At 37.9% G+C, this 19,106-nt stretch overlaps 1 protein-coding gene across 3 annotated transcripts in view; it reads right to left on the bottom strand.

Moving 5' to 3' along the window:
- Window positions 1-18,867, bottom strand: part of CNOT2 (CCR4-NOT transcription complex subunit 2) — a 62,732-nt gene extending 43,865 nt beyond the window's left edge. Inside the window, exon 1 of one of the 3 annotated variants that reach the window (XM_075209521.1) lies at window positions 18,824-18,867. The gene's annotated coding sequence lies outside the window, so the exon portion shown is untranslated. Of the gene's footprint in view, window positions 1-18,241; window positions 18,464-18,823 lie in introns of those variants that run through there. The other 2 variants (XM_075209522.1, XM_075209520.1) reach the window with 2 other exon arrangements.
- Between the last annotated feature and the right edge of the window lie 239 nt (window positions 18,868-19,106).

Raw genomic sequence — 19,106 nt, 5'->3', positions numbered from 1 at the left:
CATGGCCTTATCTGTGTTTGAATTTGTATGTTCTCCCCGTGTTTGCGTGGGTTTCCTCCGGGTGCTCCGGTTTCCTCCTACACTCCAAAAACATACTGGTAGCTTAATTGGCTGCTATCAAAACTGACGTCTGTCTGGGAATTAGACTGTAAGCTCCAATGGGCCAGGGACTGATGTGAATGAGTTCTCTGTACAGCGCTGTGGAATTTGTGGCGCTATATTAATAACTGATGATGATAATTCTACAAGATCTTTTTCCCCCTTTGCACATAAGACTTGCTGTCAGTAACTTTATTGCTAAGACACATAAAAAGTGTTAAATACATAGTCAAACTTATCTGCTGCCAAGACATGGAAACTTTTACTTATAGACTTGGTATTGTTCATAGTGGATAAACTTCTAATTTTACTATGATTTATATGCAATCTCTGCTGTCATCCACAATATTATGTATATATTGTAACAGAAATAATTAATCTGCTGTTTCCAGGCAAAACACTGAAAAATAAGCTGCAAAAGTCTATAGATCACACAAAACGGGTAAAATCTGCTTAAGATATTACTGCTTTGCCCTTCACAATCATGACATGGTTTGCATCCAGTGCCAACATGGTAAATAAATCAATTTAATATGCAATTCTCATTTATGATTATATAGTGGCATGCCAACCAGAAAACTGAAAAAGTTGAAATCCATTAACTCATGCAGATGAATTCTTGTAGCCAATATACCAACATAGGCTAGATTCAGTACATACCACTTAGGCACTGACTCCAATCATTTATCTAAATGGAAGGTGTTAGAGCAGCCTCCACATAACACAGACTCAAATCTCAGCGACTTGTACTATCTAACTGTGGTGGCTATTTACTGAATTTTGGTGTAGATTTAAAAATAAAAAATCTAAAATTAATCTTAAGGTAGGAGGGGAAAGGGGGGATTCAGCCACTGCCCGTTACTATAAACGGCCGCTCATTTTACAGAGGTACAAGGAAAAATCAGCAGAGATTTCAGGCCAGACATTGCCACGGAGTGTCTGCATGGACTGTTCTGGAGGCACTTCACGGGACATCTAAGAATTGAATCCCCCTTTAAGTGACCTGTAAACATACATTTTATATATATATATATATATATATATATAGATAGATATAGATAGATATAGATAGATATATATATATATTCCTCTACTTCCTACTGTCCTGACAGTAGAGGGAGACAGTCAGAAGCCCTGCAGGTGAAACAGTTTATCTACTCAGTGCTTGTCCCATCTTTGCCTCACCAGCTAACAGTCTCCACTTTCTATAGACCAGAAAATGAGTATCAAGCTACAAGACCTTAGTATTGCCAGAGTTATCCCATGAGGTCCTTTAATGATATACCGGTAATAACAGCTGCACAGTTGGTAAATGAGAGTAGTACTGCATACCCCAAGGCCCACTCTGTGTTGCTCCCCTCTAAACTGTAGGATGAGGTATTGGCAGTGTACACTATCAGCTATGAGAGGGAGCTACAATGCTCAAGTAACTGAATATGAGGCAGACTATTGGTGGATAAACTATATTCCTTCCCTTGGGCTTCTTTGTGAAGTCCTGCACAGCCAGTGGAATAGGGGGACATTTTAGGAAAGAGGGATTTACATAAAAAGGTTTACATTCAGGCTTTTATCATTGAGCACAGACACCTGTTCACATTAAACATTTAGGGGCATATTCAATTGTCAGCGGAAACGCCGAAAATCTTGCGCTCCGTTGTTACGGTAATAGTGTGTGTACAAACAGTTATTACGGTAGTTTTCTCGCTGGACTTCAGCTCGCAGTACCCTGAGCCGCGAGCTGAAATCCAGCTTACTATTACCGTAATAACGCTAATAGTTTTAACGCGGCGGGGAATCGGAAGAATTGAATATGCCCCTTAGAGAAGTATTCCAGATATAAATAATGTCTGTAATAAAGTTAAAAATTGCCCAAAGAGAAATCGAATGATGGACAATCCTCCTAAAACATAATTTACTTGCACAACTAAATCTACAACTCTTTTGTAGTTAACCACAGTTCAACAAATACAAGCCATAAATAGAATGGTTACATTTTAATATATATATTTGTTACTTGTACTTCAAAAGTGCAAACTGCCTATTAACCTGATGAACGTCCTTCAGAAAAAAGATTTACTCCACAGTAGCAATATATGTCTCAGTAAATAAAGTGCATCTGTGCAGCACACTTCTGTAGAAAAACACAGCTGTGAGATGCAAATCCAAAAAAGGTACTAGACAGGACGCTAACCAATTCAGTCGGTCACAGTGGTGGGTGGGTGTGTATAATATATATATATATATATATATATATATACACACACACATACATACACACATACATACACACATATGCAATGCTTAATCTTATCTTCACAGAAAAAAAATAGAATGGCAAATGACAGTCATTCAACAGACACACAACATTAGTGGTAAAAACTTTTTTATATGATGTTCAGGTGCCTTTCAATTAACATATGCCCAATTAAAATGTGCAGTTAAACTGTATTCACAGACTTGCAGAGCAACAGCTGCACTGTGAGTACATCTGCAACTGTTCATATGTAAGATCCCATATGGATCTCACGGTTTCATTTCTAATGTATTTGACAAACATCTCAAGAATGCAACGAACGCCCCAGGTCTGGATGAATTTAAAGCACATTATAATAAAAAGTTCAATGACATTGTAGCCCCTGCATCAAGCTTATTTTATTCCCTTCTTCAGAAAGGTGAATATGATCTTGCCACAACTATTATAAATCTTTGCTATCCTTAAATCAATTCTAATAATTTTGGCAACTAGGCTGAACTCCATTATCCTTTCAATGATTCATCCAAATCAGGATGGTTTAATAGAAGGGCATCAAGATGTGGACAATAGGAGGTAGACAACAAATTCCAATCTTTCATCATGGCTCTTGACCCCGAGAAGCCATTTGACAAAACATACTGGACTTCATGTTATGAACCCTGTCTTGAATGGGTGTCAAAGGCGACTTATCACATGATATGCTAGCCTTATATAGTGTTTTACCTGAAACTGTTGCTATCAACACGTTCTCTGAAACCCCCCTTCAAAATTTTCAGTACATCGTGTCAAGGCTTCCAGTGCATCCCATCATTATTGCCCTTTAAACTCTGGGGGGGGGGGGAAAAAAAAAAAAAAGAGGATTTTTGTACTCACTGTAAAAATCTCTTTCTCGCAGTCCATTGGGTGACACTGCGAAACATAGGGGTATAGTTGGTGGTCCCGGGAGTCAGGCACTTAAACAGTTAAATCTGTGAGTGTAGCTCCACCCCTGCTAGGTCCCTCCCATAGGAGGAGTACTCATTTATGTCTAACAAAGCCCAAAGGAGGGTCAAAGTAAAGCTGGGTACACACTACAGAAATTTCGACCAACTTTTTATGCCGAGCGATTTTACATGCGACCGATGGTCCGATCGCTCGGTCCATGGACTGCACACACTAGCCTTGTTTAGGACAATAATGGGAAGAGCAGACGTGCCTTTAGCGACTTTTTACAGCCATGTTGTCGTGAGCAATGACTAATTTCATACTCACTGTTGTGGATCGGTCGGAAGTTTATACACACTACACAACGGAAACGAGATTGGAACAAAAATATTAAACGGTACGATCAACCAAATGAGGCGACAATCGTCCATTTGGGCAGACTTTCGACCATCGTGTCACTGCACACACTGACCCGACTTTTGAACGAGCGGTCGTATGTCGGCTGATTTAGCCGATTATTGGATGAAAACTGTGTAGTGTGTACCCAGCTTAAGTCAACCAAACAAAACACCACAGTCAACGTAAAACTGTCAGAGCAAGGGTGGGCATGCAGTGTCCCTCAATGGACTACGAGAAAGGGATTTTTACAGTGAGTGCAAAAATCCTATTTTCTTACGTCCTATTGGGGGACACTGCAAAACATAGGGGACATACCAAAGCTGCCCTAAGGAAGGGACTGCTCTGACATGGCTGCACGCAAAACCTTATGGACAAAGCTACCAAGCTGAGATGCAAAGCCCTGTAGTCTGTAAAATTTCACAAAAGTGTGGACAGAAGACCACGTAGCTGCCCTGCACAGCTCTTCAGCTGAAGCTCAATGACTTCAGCTGAAGAGAAGACGCTATCTTCTATGACCTCCCTTCAAAACCTGTTCACAGATATTCAGAGCTAGAGTGCATTACCAAGCTACAAAAAATAAGACTAAAAATTAGTTCTTAAATATTGCTGCGTTTACTACAAATTTATTAGAGTTAAAGTTCAAGAGGCAATCATCAAGTATTTAGGCATCAACATCATTAAGATCAGCTGTACTCCGCAAACTTTTCACATTCATTACAAAGCCCCAAACAAGACATCAATAGGTGGAAAGAGCTTATCATCAATTTCCTAGGCCGAATCACTACCATTAAAATGATTCTACTCCACTGCACATTGTACTCGTTTCAAACAATACCATTTAAATTTCCTGATCGCTAAATTTTGAAAATGATCAATATTAATCCAGAAAAGTCAGGATATAGTAGAGAACACCAAATAAACCTCTCCTTGAATGAAAACATGTTCAAAAATGTTTTAGAGACATGTATATTGCTTTTCTATTCAAGCAAAATTAGCTACACAACTTAAGTATGTTGGTTTTGTGTTGAATTGCTCGCATGTCCATTGCCAAAAGGTTTTGAGTTTGAAGTGGAGTCAGCAGTGCTCGGTCGGTAAAAAATATACACAAATGAAGTCAGGTGTTCTCAGCACCAGGAAAAACATATTCTATTTCACTCTTCTCATACCCCTCCATAGTCAACCAACCACACACCATCCTGCAGCTCTATTTAACATCTGAATAACTCATGTCCACTTCTTGCAAACTCCTCTCTCAAAAATTATATTTTCCCTCCTCCACATTTAATTGCAAGTTCTCCTGCATGTTTGCTGTTGAATTAAATACAGCATAACGAATATGCTTTTTAAATGTGCACAAATTTGCCTGCTGTTTATCTTGATATACTGCAGATTTTTGGGAAACCTTATAAATATACAATAATAATATATCAGTACATAATTTATATTTTAAATTACAAAAGAAATGATAACATTAATGGAAATCAAACCTATGCGAAGTGTTTACTACAGTACGATTGCAAATTATTTTTGATTAGCAACAGGCTGCAACACAGATCTCCGATAGGCTATTCTCAAATTAGATTATGACAACTTTCTATAGTTAAAGAAAGATTTATGGGCAGGATTGTTTCAGACCTTAAATGAATCCCACCCATGTACCTTAGGTCATAGCTTAGTATGAGATAAGTACAAGGTGAGCTATATAAGTGAGTTGCAGCACATGAACTTAAAAAAAAAAAAAGAATGAATAAAAAAATCACGTGAAGTCCGCAAAACATTATTGCACAAGATAACAGAAAATTTGATTCTAATTGAATATTCCCCATTGAGTCTTCTTCCATGAACATGAGAGTATGAGTCGGAGTTCAGGGTATGGGAAATTTATAGTCTATATAAATGAATGCACAAGTCATTTTTTATTTTTTTTTAACATAGCCATCAACTTGCTTGGCGGTTCCAAGAGGAGGATGACTAGAACCCCAGGACTTAGGTGAGCAATAAAATAGTTTAAGAGGGTTGTGTTGATTTACAATATACTACTACTGTGTTTTGTGTCTTTATCGCAACCATTTTTTCATCTTAACCGCTGCTGGCAAATAACGTGCTTGGTATAAACATGAAATGCTCACATTTTATCATAATAAAATGTAAATATCGCAAACAGCAATAATTCCTAAATTGATAAGATTAAAGCTGTGACAAATCGATTAAGTATAGTGAAATCAAGCAAAACAAACTTTCAAAAATGTTTAACAGCAAAAACTTTAACTCACTAAAAAGCAAAACGAATATGTCCATAATATATTAAATTAGTCTAAACATATGAATAGTCTACACAGTACAAGTCAAGTTTCCAATCTCACTCATTTGTGACTGAGCAGAAGCTGGTTTGTATTTTACCACTTAAAATATTATGTGAAATCCTTTTAGTCCAAGTCAAACACAAGCCACTAAACAACATACCAGCTGTGAATGAGTCGGGTGATGGGGAGCATTAATGTAATCCAGACAGGAGGATATACATGTGCCTTTATTGGCCGCTCAAATGATCACAACTGCCACAGGCTCACACACAATCTTGCAAGAGAAGTGATATTTTTGCAAGGCTTGATTGTACTTCTTAATTTTACATAATTTTAGTTCATAATATTTTCCAAATGTATCTAGCAAACAGATTGAGCTTTTAAGCAGCAAAGTTGCACCACTGAGATCTAGATGCCCCTAGTAAGTGACACGAAACTGCAACCTGAAACCGCCGCTGGTCCCAATTAGCATACCTTGGAACATGGCACAGGAAAGTTAATGTATCCGGTGGCGAATGAGGGGGAAGAAAAAAAAAAAAAAAAAAAAAAATCAAACATGTTTTTTATGTAGGCAAAAACATTCAGAAGCTTAATCACACAGTGCACTATTTATTCAATATTTCGGTGAACTGTCCATGCCAAACCAGAGCTAGGTAGAGCAAAAGATAAATCCCAACACTTTTATACATTGACATACATGACAATGCACACATTCTCTCTCTGTTCAAGTACATTTTACTCATAACAAGCAGTGCCACATTTGAAGGTTGTGCACTTCCAGGGTTTTGCGGAAATGCAACACAAGCTGAACACAGGCTAAGACTATAAGGAATAAAACAGAGATTTTAAAATGTGTAAATGTTCCGATTTTAGTTTAAATAAATGCTTTCTACACTGGTGGTAGATCTAATAATGAAAATATTTGTCTTTTATAATTTACACTACTGTGATGCAAATGTTTATGTTGATCTGTAGATGGTAAAAGAAAGCACCAATCCCTGTGCTGCCCAATTAGTAGAAAGGTTAGGTGGCTTAGAAGAGAATGGTAAGGTGCACTAGAAGTCTACAAAAAGCTGAAGTCACCATTTTGCAGATTTAGCGCACAAAATGGCCCACACCACTTTGTGCACATGACAGGTAGAATTTATGATAATCCTGTAGGTGGATATATCTTTTAAACAACATTGTTAATAGCACAAGCATTGTCTAAATGATAGCGAGCAAACCGATTTGCCTTGATCGGTATTGTGCAAAGAAGAAAAATATCTGTTCTACCATTGGTTTTATCAGATTCAAGCAATTTGCACAATTATGCAAATTTTATAACTATGGAGTGTAAATCAAGAGTTATAAACTTCACAGGGCATTATAACTAAATTCAGGCCAATAATATCAGCTGCTATTGTAGTGCCTAATGGATCAGTTTGCATTGGATCCATTAGTAAGAAAAACAGGGGAGACATATTGGTGTCCGTCGACTCCTAAATGTCTCTTCCTGTTTAAAATCTGGGGGTATATTTATTAAACTGCGGGTTTGATAAAGTGTAGATCTTGTATCGCAACCAGATTCTGTCACTTATTTAGTACATTCCAAAAAAATGACAGCTAGAATCTGATTGGTTGCTATAGGCAACATCACTACTTTTCCAAACCCGCAGTTTAGTAAATATAGTCCCTGGTCTTTAAAGGATTAAACAGTAAAATGATTGTCCATTTACAAACTGCATGTGTTGAACAAAGTGTATGTGCAGGCTTATGAGCAGGTGTCCAATATTCATAATAAAATATGTGCTCAACTTTGGAAGTCACCCCTTCAAAAGCCATAGCCCTGTGTATGCTCAGCGAGTACCTAACAAAATCAGAATTTTAGGAATTGGGACACTGAATAAGCATCTCTGGGGAAAAAAAAAACAAAAACATTGTGAAACCTCAGCAGGTGCCTCGAAAAAAGGGGTGTGGGTATGTCACACAGGGGGGCAGCTAGTGCTTCAGAAGCAATAGGCATGCTCTTAAGCCCCATTCCCTAACAGCACCCCTCAATTGCTACACACTCAAACAGCATCCCAAAAGTCCTGACTGTCGCTAAAGTCTGGTAGAATCAGGTGAGATGTGCTGTACCAACTGACCACTGTCCCTGTATATTATCTGCAGGTGATTTGGCAACTGCTTATGAGGTTCTCACAAAGTTCACTTGTGTGCTTCCTAGTGCTCTGAGATAGCACAACCTAAAAAAAAAATTTATGCGCTAAAGAAAATATGACATGGTGACAAGTAAACATGAAAAACATTGCAATAAATTAAATTATTCTATGCAACAAATCAATGAAATATGCTTTTAAATCTGCTTTTTCAAGGAACAATATGTTGTTGAATTATGCATATTTTCATTTGCATACTGGAGCAAACATGGTGCCGTTTATGGGTTAAAAATATATCAAGTCCCTCGTTACCTTGTTATATAATAGGCTTTTGAGAGAAAAACAAAAATTAATCACTCTCAATTAAATACAAAAGATGAGTTTTTGGCATCTTTTATTTAAACGGATTTGCACCACACTCAAATTTACGCATTGTTAAAAAAGAATCAAGCATGAATAAACATGTGTAATTAGCACTGTTCAATATCCAAATATTGGCAGACAGATGCAGATAGTTATCTCACCTGCATAACATTTAGAATGTTTTTGCTTTTTTACAACATCCTGACAAGAACCATGTCAATTAAGTTATTCAAATCAAGAGACAAAACCACCTGACCGCCAGCTCCTTCCAACAGTGACCATGAAGAGCTCTGCTAAACAATTAAATAAAAGGTATATGTCAGGGACAGTATGAGAAAAGACGCCAATACTTTTTAAATGTTTCCATTATATTTTTGTCATGGAATGACAAAGAATCCCCTAGATCCAAGCAGAACCCAAGTACCAAATACAAGAGATCCTACACCCTATATACACATTTGAGAACAATATGGAATAAATCAAATTGCTTTAGGCCTCAAATTCACTGGTGTTTTACATACAGTTTTACTAATGCTTTAGAGATCACTGTAGGCTTCCCCATTACGGAAAAAATATATATGGATCATGTAGCATTGTAAAAAATTACATTGATGCAACGTCACAAATAATAACGCCTATGGATAAAATGTTACCCTAGAAACAATGGTTTCTAGTTTCAGACCTGTTTGTAAGTGTTAAAAATGCATGTTAAAGGTATTTTTTTTCGAGAAAAAGAAAAGCCACACGCAACATATGTGGCATGCAAAAAAAGTCAATGTTTTTTCTCTTTTGCAAGGTGTACAAATTTGGTCAAAAGAATATAAATGTATAATATTTTGCAAACCAGCTTTTAAATATTACAATTCTCTCACTAAGCATGTTGTTTATTGGCCAATTAAATAATTTTATTATCAGATTTTTTTATTTGGTGATAACAGAATAAAGTAGGTTTTACAGAAAATGAGCCAGGAGTAAAGCTGGGTACACACTAAAGAAATTTCAACCAACTTTTTATGCCGATCGATTTTATATGCGACCGATGTTCCGATCGCTCGGCCTATGGACTGCATACACACTAGCCTTGTTTAGGACGATAAAGGGAAGAGCAGACTTCTCTTTAGCGACTTTTTACAACCATGTTGTCGTGAGCAATGACTGTAATTTCGTACTCACTGTTGTGGATCGGAAACGAGATTGGAACGAAAATATTAAACGGTACGACCAACCAAATGAGGCGACAATCGTTCATTTGGGCAGACTTTCGACCATTGTGTCACTGCACACACTGACCCGACTTTTGAACGAGCGGTCGTATGTCGGCTAATTTAGCTAATTATTGGTTGAAAATTGTGTAGTGTGTACCCAGCTTAAGGTTTGCCTTTCTAAAAATAGATTTCCTTAAAAGAACATAAACTACATGCCTTTAACTCCAAAGACTCAAACAAACCAGTAAATAGATATATAAAAAAAAAACATAATATAGCATGCATCAGGCATGTGGAATTAAAGTAAATGTCCTACTTAAACATTTGAAACTTTATTATTAACGCTATAAACAACTAAGCACTCATAACTAGCAAACATTCAATAAAAACACAGTGCAATTACACCTTTTGAATTATTAATTTACTAGCCTTAATATTGGAAGAATGAAATAATTAAAAAAATAAATGAAAAGGTATACAAGCTGCTCTTTTCATGCAAGTAAAAACTATTTGTTTACAATAATTAAGCCCTGCAAATTAACAAACATATGTAAAATGGGAGCAGGAAATATTACACATAACACTAAAGAGGAACTTTTCCTACCACACACAAATTGGAAAAATAGGCAAGGGCAGCACTTATGTACATCGAAACCATGAACACCACCATATACAAAAACTGCTCAATTAGTGTAGGAATCAGATTATACCAAACTAAAGCTAGATAAACATACATTACATTTTTACTAAGTTTTCAGAATTAGGATATTTCTAATGCTGTAAGTGCTTTCAAAAGCCTAATGAGCAACTTTAGTGTTGTTATCACCATAATTTAATGAACTACAAAACCATCTCAGCTGAAAAGACCACATTCTCAGCAATGTTTAAGCTTGTACGTGTATTTCTTCATCAACTACATGGACATTATACCTGGTGATTATTTATATTAATTTCCTAAGTCAATATGATCTGTGCTATTTCAATAAGATTAACAATGGAACACTCCACTTTTGTTTGTTTGAAGTGATTGCATATAACTGCAATTGGGGTTTGCAATCAATATTGTTAGATTTTGTTTGATCTGCGTTGTTCCTTAATTCAGAAATTGACATGACAAAAATGGGGCTATTTATGCCTAAATGTATATTCCTTGTAAATGAAGGAGAACATTACAAATAGGCCACCATTACAATGCCATGTATAATGGTACTGTGCATTAGGAAAATACATCTGTCAGAATGCAAGATGTGTCTAGTAAGGATTTGAAGTGCAGGGGCTAGATCACAATGCAGGTTCTAAGTCAACATGATGATGTGTCATGTGGCTCACCTCAAACCACAATATATGTACAGCCAAGCTCTCATCAACAACCCCTGCAACAAATAAATATTACTTCTGACTTTTTGTGTCATAAATGTGGATCTGGCGAGGTACAAGAGAAGCATCTGAGAAACTGTCTCTTGACCACTGAGTAGAACATCATTTTTTTTTTAGACCTGGCACTATTATACGCATTAAGAGAACTAAAGTAAAATGTGCTTATCGCAGTTGGATTCTGTTACTTGTCTACCAGCATTAATATATAGTTTGTACGGCAATAAAGCACAGAAAGGAGTCCACAGGTAACCTGAGATACAATTATAACTAATGGAATACAGTACCAAAAAAAAATAAAAAATAATAATAATCAGAGAGCCTATTCCAGAGCTTGCATTTTGGTGCGCTCAGGTTCAGCTTTATAGCTAGATTTACCTATATGACATCCATACTATAGGAAGTTCATTTCACCAAGTGACTTTTCATTCCCCAAAATAATGGTTTCCTCAGCAAAAGAAGATGACTGTGTATGACATGTTGTGTACTGTGACAACATTGATACAACTATAAATGTATGTTACAATACAGGATATTTATACATACATAGACAAATATGAAATCTAATAGCATGAAATATACTGTGTCTGAACTATTGTGCAAAAAAACAAAACAAAAAAAACAAAATTTTTTGAAAAGTGTTCCAGTGACATGTATCCTTTATACTGTTTGGGGCTGATTCATTTCGGCCACCTTAGCGTAGTAATAACGCAGTGTTAATACTATTAGCTTTAATGCAGTAATTTTAACCCAGATTTTTGTTTGTGGGTTGAGTTCTGCGTGCAAAAATCAGCGTAAAACTACAGAACAGTAGAACTGCGCACTTTTATCGTAGCAATGGTAATAGTGCGCAGGCCGCGTTATTCCTAGAATAATGTGGCCAAATTGAATCGGCCCCTTTGTTTTCCAAACCTTGAGTAGGGGTGCTTAATAACGTCAGCACCAACACAGAATTTATTGGACTCTCAGTACCAGCTACTCTCCAAGGGGTATATGTACTAAACTACGGGTTTGAAAAAGTTTATTGGTTAATATAGGCAACATCTCCGATTCAAGCTATAATTTTGTAGAATGTAGTAAATAAATGAATCCGATTGGTTGCTATTGGCAACATCTCCACTTTTTCAAACACGCAGTTTAGTAAATATACCTCCCAAAGTCCTTTCATTTCTATGAAAGTGTAGCAGAGGTTAAGCATGGTTTAAAATGCTTTATCACATTTCTGGCATGTCAATTACAACACTGGTACTCCATTCTGTCTTCTGGCCTCATGAACCAAGCTTTGCGGATTTCCACACAGAAGTACAAATGGTTATATAAGACGGTTAGGAGATCCACAAATCATGTACCTAAGGAAAGAATTACAAACAAATTGTGTGCAGGATTGAAAACTGGTGATCTACTATATAATATAAAGACTGAGTGCTTATCTATGGGACATATGTGCTGACAACCATCTATGCAATACTGCCTATCACATAAATGTTTATATGACCTGGATTAAATCTAAAATGGGTTAAGTTTTGAAAAATTTGTAATTTTAAGACCTTGGCGAGGTATCACATTCAAAACAAATTCTCACTCCACACAAAATGCATATGAATCCTGATTACAACTAAAACAGGGATTATTGATCTAAAGCTGGTTAAAAGTAATGACACAATCAAGCATATAGCAAAGTAGTTTTCAAAATGAAACCGAGTTAAAGAAATCCACCAAAAGCCCAAAAAATGTATTATATAATTATTTGATTATATACATACATGTATATACATATATATACACACACACACACATATATACATATATACACACACACACACACAGTCATGGCCAAAAGTTTTGAGAATGACACAAATATTGGTTTCATAAAGTTTGCTTCTTCAGTGTTTTCAGACCTTTTTGTCAGATGAAGCTATGGTATACTGAAGTAAACTTAAAAGCATTTCGTAAGTGTCAAAGGCCTTTATTGACAATTACATTGTTTATGCAAAGAGTCAATATTTGCAGTGTTAACCCTTTTTTTGTGGAAGCCCTCTGCAATTCACTGTGGCATGCTGTCAACTAACTTCTGGACAACATACAGGATGATGACCGCCCATTCTTGCCTAATCAATGCTTGGAGTTTGTCAGAATGTGTGGGTTTTTGTTTTTCCACCTCTTGAGGATTAACCACAAGTTCTCAATGGGATTAAAGGAAAGGTCTGGCGAGTTTTCTGGCCATGGACCAAAAACGTCAATGTTTTGATCTCCGAGCCACTTAGTGATCACTTTTGCCTTATGGCAAGGTGTTCCATCATGCTGGAAAAAGCATTGTTCGTCACCAAACTTCTTGGATGGTTGGGAGAAGTTGTTCTTGAAGGATGTTTTGGTACCATTCTGTATTCATAGCTGTGTTCTTAGGCAAAATTTTGAGTGACCCCACTCCCTTGGCTGAGAAGCAACCCCACACATGAATAGTCTCAGGATGCTTTACTGTTGGCATGACACAGGACTGATGGTAGCGCTCACCTTTCCTTCTCCGGACAAGCGTTTTTCCAGATGCCCCAAACAATCTGAAAGGGGATTCATTAGAGAAAATGACTTTACCCCAGTCCTCAGCAGTCCAATTCCTGTACCTTTTGCAGAATATCAGTCTGTCCACGATGTTTTTCCTGGAGAGAAGTGGCTTCTTTGCTGGCCTTCTTAACACCAGGCCATCCTCCAAAAGTCTTCGCCTCACTGTGCGTGTAGATACACTCACAACTGCCTGCTGCCATTCCTGAGCAAACTCTGCAGTGGTGGTGCCCCGATCCTGCAGCTGAATCAACTTTAGGAGACTGTCCTGGCGCTTGCTGGACATTCTTGGGCACCCTGAAGCCTTCTTCACAACTGTTGAACCTCTCTCCTTAAAGTTCTTGATGATCCGATAAATGGTAGATTTAGGTGCAATTTTTCTAGCACCAATATCCTTGCCTGTGAAGCCCTTTTTGTGCAAAGCAATGATGACTACATGTGTTTCCTTGCAGGTAACCATGGTTAACAGAGGAAGAACAATGTTTTCCAAGCACTACCCTCCTTTTAAAGCTTCCAGCCTGTTATTCTAACTCAATCAGCATCACAGAGTGATCTCCAGCCTTGTCCTCATCAACACTCACCTGTGCTAACGAAAGAATCACTGACCTGACGTCAGCTGGTCCTTTTGTGACAGGGCTGAAATGCAGTGGAAACATTTTTTTGGGATAAAGTTCAATGTCATGGCAAAGAGGGACTTTTATATTAATTGCAATTCATCTGACCACTCCATGACATTCTGGGAGTATATGCAAATTGTGAAAACCAATATTTGTATGTTTTGCCAATGACTATATATGGAATGTCTGAAATAGTGGAGCAAAGAGCAAAGCATCATGGGACTGATGTTGGAGTAGAAATCCAGAGGATTTGGTGAATGCACCATTCCCAGTAAATAAAATGTATTTCCTTGAACTCAAACCAATGCAAAATTTTTAATGTGCTCAATCAGGGCTACAGATGTCCTGAATACCGATACAACATGGTTTGTGTGTCTTTTTCCTATTACAAGTCCTATTTTACTACTGACAAAATAAAACCACCTAGTCCATTTACCACTACCTCGCCAAGTGAATCTGTCTACAACTTTTGGGATGAAAGAACTTTTTTTTTTTTTTTTTTTTAAATACACACAATGTCACACATAAAAACATTGTGGTTTCTTAGCAACATATTATGTAGTCCTGTTAAGCTATTTGTCCCAGGAATATCACAAAGCTGAAAACTTTGCACGCAGTGTTTATGTTTTGTGTATTACCACATCCTGTAGTATCTACCTCTCAAAAGGAACTAATGCGGACGGACACCAGGTGACAGAATTAATATTCAACTTGGTCCCACACGTGTTTACAGTAACTAAGGCAATGATTAATTCACCTCTACTCTGGCAGCAACATCATGTAAACCAAGACTGTTTATGGCACTTATAGGTGGGCTGGTTAAGCATACCGTGGCATGATCTACTTAACATCGCCAATTTCAACAAACACAAATGAACAGTCTGCAGACGGGAAATTGATAGCAGGTGCTCATACAAGTTGTTGTGTATCTGTCTCTTCCACCCCCATTTTTATATTCAGTTTATTTGTCTACAAATGTCCAGTAAAGCATTTCGACAGTAATCTATCATTAAAGACAAGCTCATTTATCTACCATTATTAATCTGAGTTGAAACTGCTATTATTGCTAGATGAGCCGTGACACACTGAAATATCAGTAAGACTCCAAAAACAGCAAACATGTATCAAGAAACTGGTTGGTGTAAAAGAACAATTTCAATTTAATAGAAAAAAGTTGTACAAAACAAAGGGGTACTTATGAAAACTGTCAGTTAACGAAGCATAAAAAGTGTAACGTATAGCAAATAGATTGAGTCATTTTTCTAGTACAGTTTAGAAAGTGTCTGACAGATATATAATAGATTGTTATTGGATAAAACACTTTTTGGTAGGTACCTGCACACCAGGTGCCACACAAAGGGGCATATTCAATTATAATTCGCGGTGTCACACAAAGGGGCATATTCAATTACAATTTGCGGCAGCGATTGCGCGTATAAAGCGTAATTACGGTAGCGCAATATCGCAGATTGGGGTGCGCACAGAAAGCCACAATGTTGCGGTAGCGGGACCAGTGCGGCCACGAATCGTAATTGAATATGCCCCTAAGTATTCAATGTAAGTTAAATGTATATATCAATAAAGTACTCAATACCCTGTTTTAATTATTTCAATAGCATCTATTTTAGCATAACGATTTTCCCAAAAGGCATATCTATATCTTCAATACTGCCCATACTGACTTCTAATGATTAGCGAATAGAACATATTTGCTTATTGCTTCATGTCAAGATTTGAACATAGAACAATAAAAATAAATGTTAATAATTCCCAGATAGTATTGTTCCCCTCTTCTATCCTACTTCCATGGTTTAAATTGCTTTGTTTTTTTTCTTTGCTCATTTACATGGTTATATTGAGTATATTTGTATTTGAGTGAATTTTTGGCAATTTAAAATTTTCAATAAAAAGATTACATTAAACAAAAGTCAATTTACATTTAATATAAGGGTACTTATTAATTATACAGGCAACACATGACTTTGGTCACCTGTTGGTCCAGAGAGGGGTTTGGTCATTTTGATGAACCAACCCCCCCAATGGGCTCCACCATTGCCACCACTTTGAAAGTGTGCAGAGACCCACAAAGGGTGTATTATAAACAGATATACAAGAGTGACTCTATGGATGATGCTAATACAACTTTACTTGCCAAATCAAATAACAAAGGGACACTGTAATGTGAAAGTTTATAACTTTAGATGGGTAAAAAGACTGAGTATATAGGTCTGACAATTTTTACAAACTACACAACTAATGACACTTTAACCAGACCTGTATGCAGAAATCCTTTTTTAACACAAACTGTTAAGAACTAATGTCTGTTGAAAACAAAGACAGAACTTTATAGTCGCTTCTAACACGACATTAAAAAAGTGTTGTCTGTGCTTCCATGCAGTATAATGTATTATTTACTTAATGAGTAGAACTCAATTATATTGGACTGAGCAGTAACACTCCTGAACGCTACATGCAACATTGAAATGAACGTAATCTGAAGCAAATGGTTGTTGGAAAGTGTGAAAAGGTCCATTTGCTTATATTGTTTTCTAGACTATTAGAGCTAAGTCGAGTTTAATAGGCTTTAAGAACATGCGTCAAATGCTGATAAAGTCCAATGCTTATGAGGCCTAAGCCTGTATTATCTGTAAAGGAAGATTCTTAAAAAACAGCTGCTGAGTCCCCCCAAATGAATATTTAAATATTAGCGGTGTAAAATGCTGTTTTACCACCAGAAAAAACTCTGTTCACTAAAAGAAAATCATTCAGAAGCTGCTATAATAATATTTCACACTTTGCTAAAAAAAACAAACCAAAAAACTTTATTTCTATCTGAATGTTTCCTTTGCTCTCATTAACACAGAATAGTATAGACAACTTGGAGATACCACGCTCATATTATCACTTCATTGTGCATTACCTGCAGTGTAAGACTTTGCAAGACAAACACGCACGAATTAGGGGCCAACATGAAGAATCAAAACAATAATTATTATACGCAATATTAGATGGGCCCACATCCCATATACCCGTTATCCATGCTACTACCTGTTTACAAAACAATCTTCCTACTTGTGTCAGTGTGGAAAACATCACTTGACAGCACAGTTGAACAGATGATGGGGATACTGTTTTCACAAACATATATAGATGTTATTTTTAATCATCGCCACATAGGTCAGAGCATGAGAACATTATGGATCAAAGTTTATAAACTGAAAACTATACAGAGCATTGAAACAGAGTGGAGAAAAGAGAATGAATGCTTCTGAACAGCAGTGAAGGCTGACGTGACACGGGTTTCCCTCTGATGCACCTTTCCAACAAGGATGCATCAGTCTGTGGTCTGTGACCTGACCTCACATCACTATGCAGCCAATGTCACCGAGCAGCCGGCAATCTGCACCAGGAAGTGACAGTTACCGCTGCAGATGTCTACACTACAAGATGAACATTCAAATGATGCAAACACAGGTTCCCCATACCTGGGATAAAGATGATGCTTACATGAGAGGCCTAACTGTTCCTCTATAACCACCTGTGTGGGCTGAAGCTGGGAGATCAGCTTATCCTGCAGTGACCTGTCTGACAGACATGTACTGTGATTTCAGGTGTCCCCCCTCACTCTCTAATGGTCTATGTTATAGAGGCCTGGACTCAGCCTGCGGTCTCTGCTGCTGCTCTCCCCGCTACCGTCCCCTCACTCCCGGCCAGCTTATCGCCATCTCTCCTCAGACCCTACAACCTCTTCCGTCTCCCTCATTCCCCGGATCGTTCCCGTTGCCTCCCGGCTCTTTACAACTGTCTCCTCCTCCAGCCCCTGTCTCTCTCTCCGGCCGGATCCAGACAAAAGCTGCCGCGGCCGTCAGGGCCTCTCTCCCTCGGGTCCCTCTCTCCCCGCCCGCCAAACTCCTGCTCTTCTCCTCAGCTTTCCCCGACAGAGCAACGGTACAACACGGGCTGGGAGGGGGGACCCGGAGTGACGGGGCAGACAAATAAAAACACTTACCGCATGAATTTTCTTGTCTCGCAGAACCAAGATGGCTGTGTTTCCAACCCGGAGGATGCTGGGTGGGTGACCTTTCCCCTTTGACCCTCCGCCGTGACCCTTCTCTCCTTCTCCTCCCTCCCTGACAACGGCAGCTGGTAACCAGGAAGCGGCCCGGGCCTAGTTGGGGGAACGGCCTGCTCGTCCGGGTACAGCGGCTTCCTCTCCGGTGCTCAGGAATCCCCCTCCCTCCTGTATGTGCGGGGGGAGGAGGCCTCACTCACATCCCAGGCCGGAGGGGAGGAAGCCGAGCCAGCGCTATATGTGTTATTAGGTGGAACGTACACAGATCAGGCTGATACACAGGGCAACCCCCTGTACTAGTTCTTTTCCTTATTTATATCGGTATTGTAGGAGAGCATCACTACAGTGGTCACTTATTACACATTTATAATCACAATGCTACTTTTTTCTTTAAATATAATTTGTTATACGATTGTCACCAAAAATATTGAAATCCTATTGCATGCGTATATTAATGTAAGTTGGAGTTGTTCTATAAATTGCTACAACGCGTATTTTTAAAATAACATATTTCCATACCTTGCCAGAATTAAAGTTATGACATTCCTTGTGTTTTCTTCTCTGCAGACTTCATTATCATTTGCATTTCCCACTTCCTGAATAAAAAGTATGCCCAGGAAGCAGTGAATACAAGGGAAAAAAAAATCTCCCCCCCAATAACCAAGAGAACATGCACCAGGTATTTTAAGATAAAATAGGTCCATATAAGCACTTGTTTAAATGTGCAATATGCAAGTCTCTAATTCAAATCAAGAAACAACATAATCTAGTAAAAGTTGTTTGCACTGGTAATTTATATAGT

This window comes from Mixophyes fleayi, chromosome 4, assembly GCF_038048845.1.
Source record: "Mixophyes fleayi isolate aMixFle1 chromosome 4, aMixFle1.hap1, whole genome shotgun sequence".
NCBI classification, from domain to species: domain Eukaryota; kingdom Metazoa; phylum Chordata; class Amphibia; order Anura; family Limnodynastidae; genus Mixophyes; species Mixophyes fleayi.
Note: the sequence above shows the minus strand (reverse complement) of the source record. Positions and strands in the feature narration are given on the sequence as shown.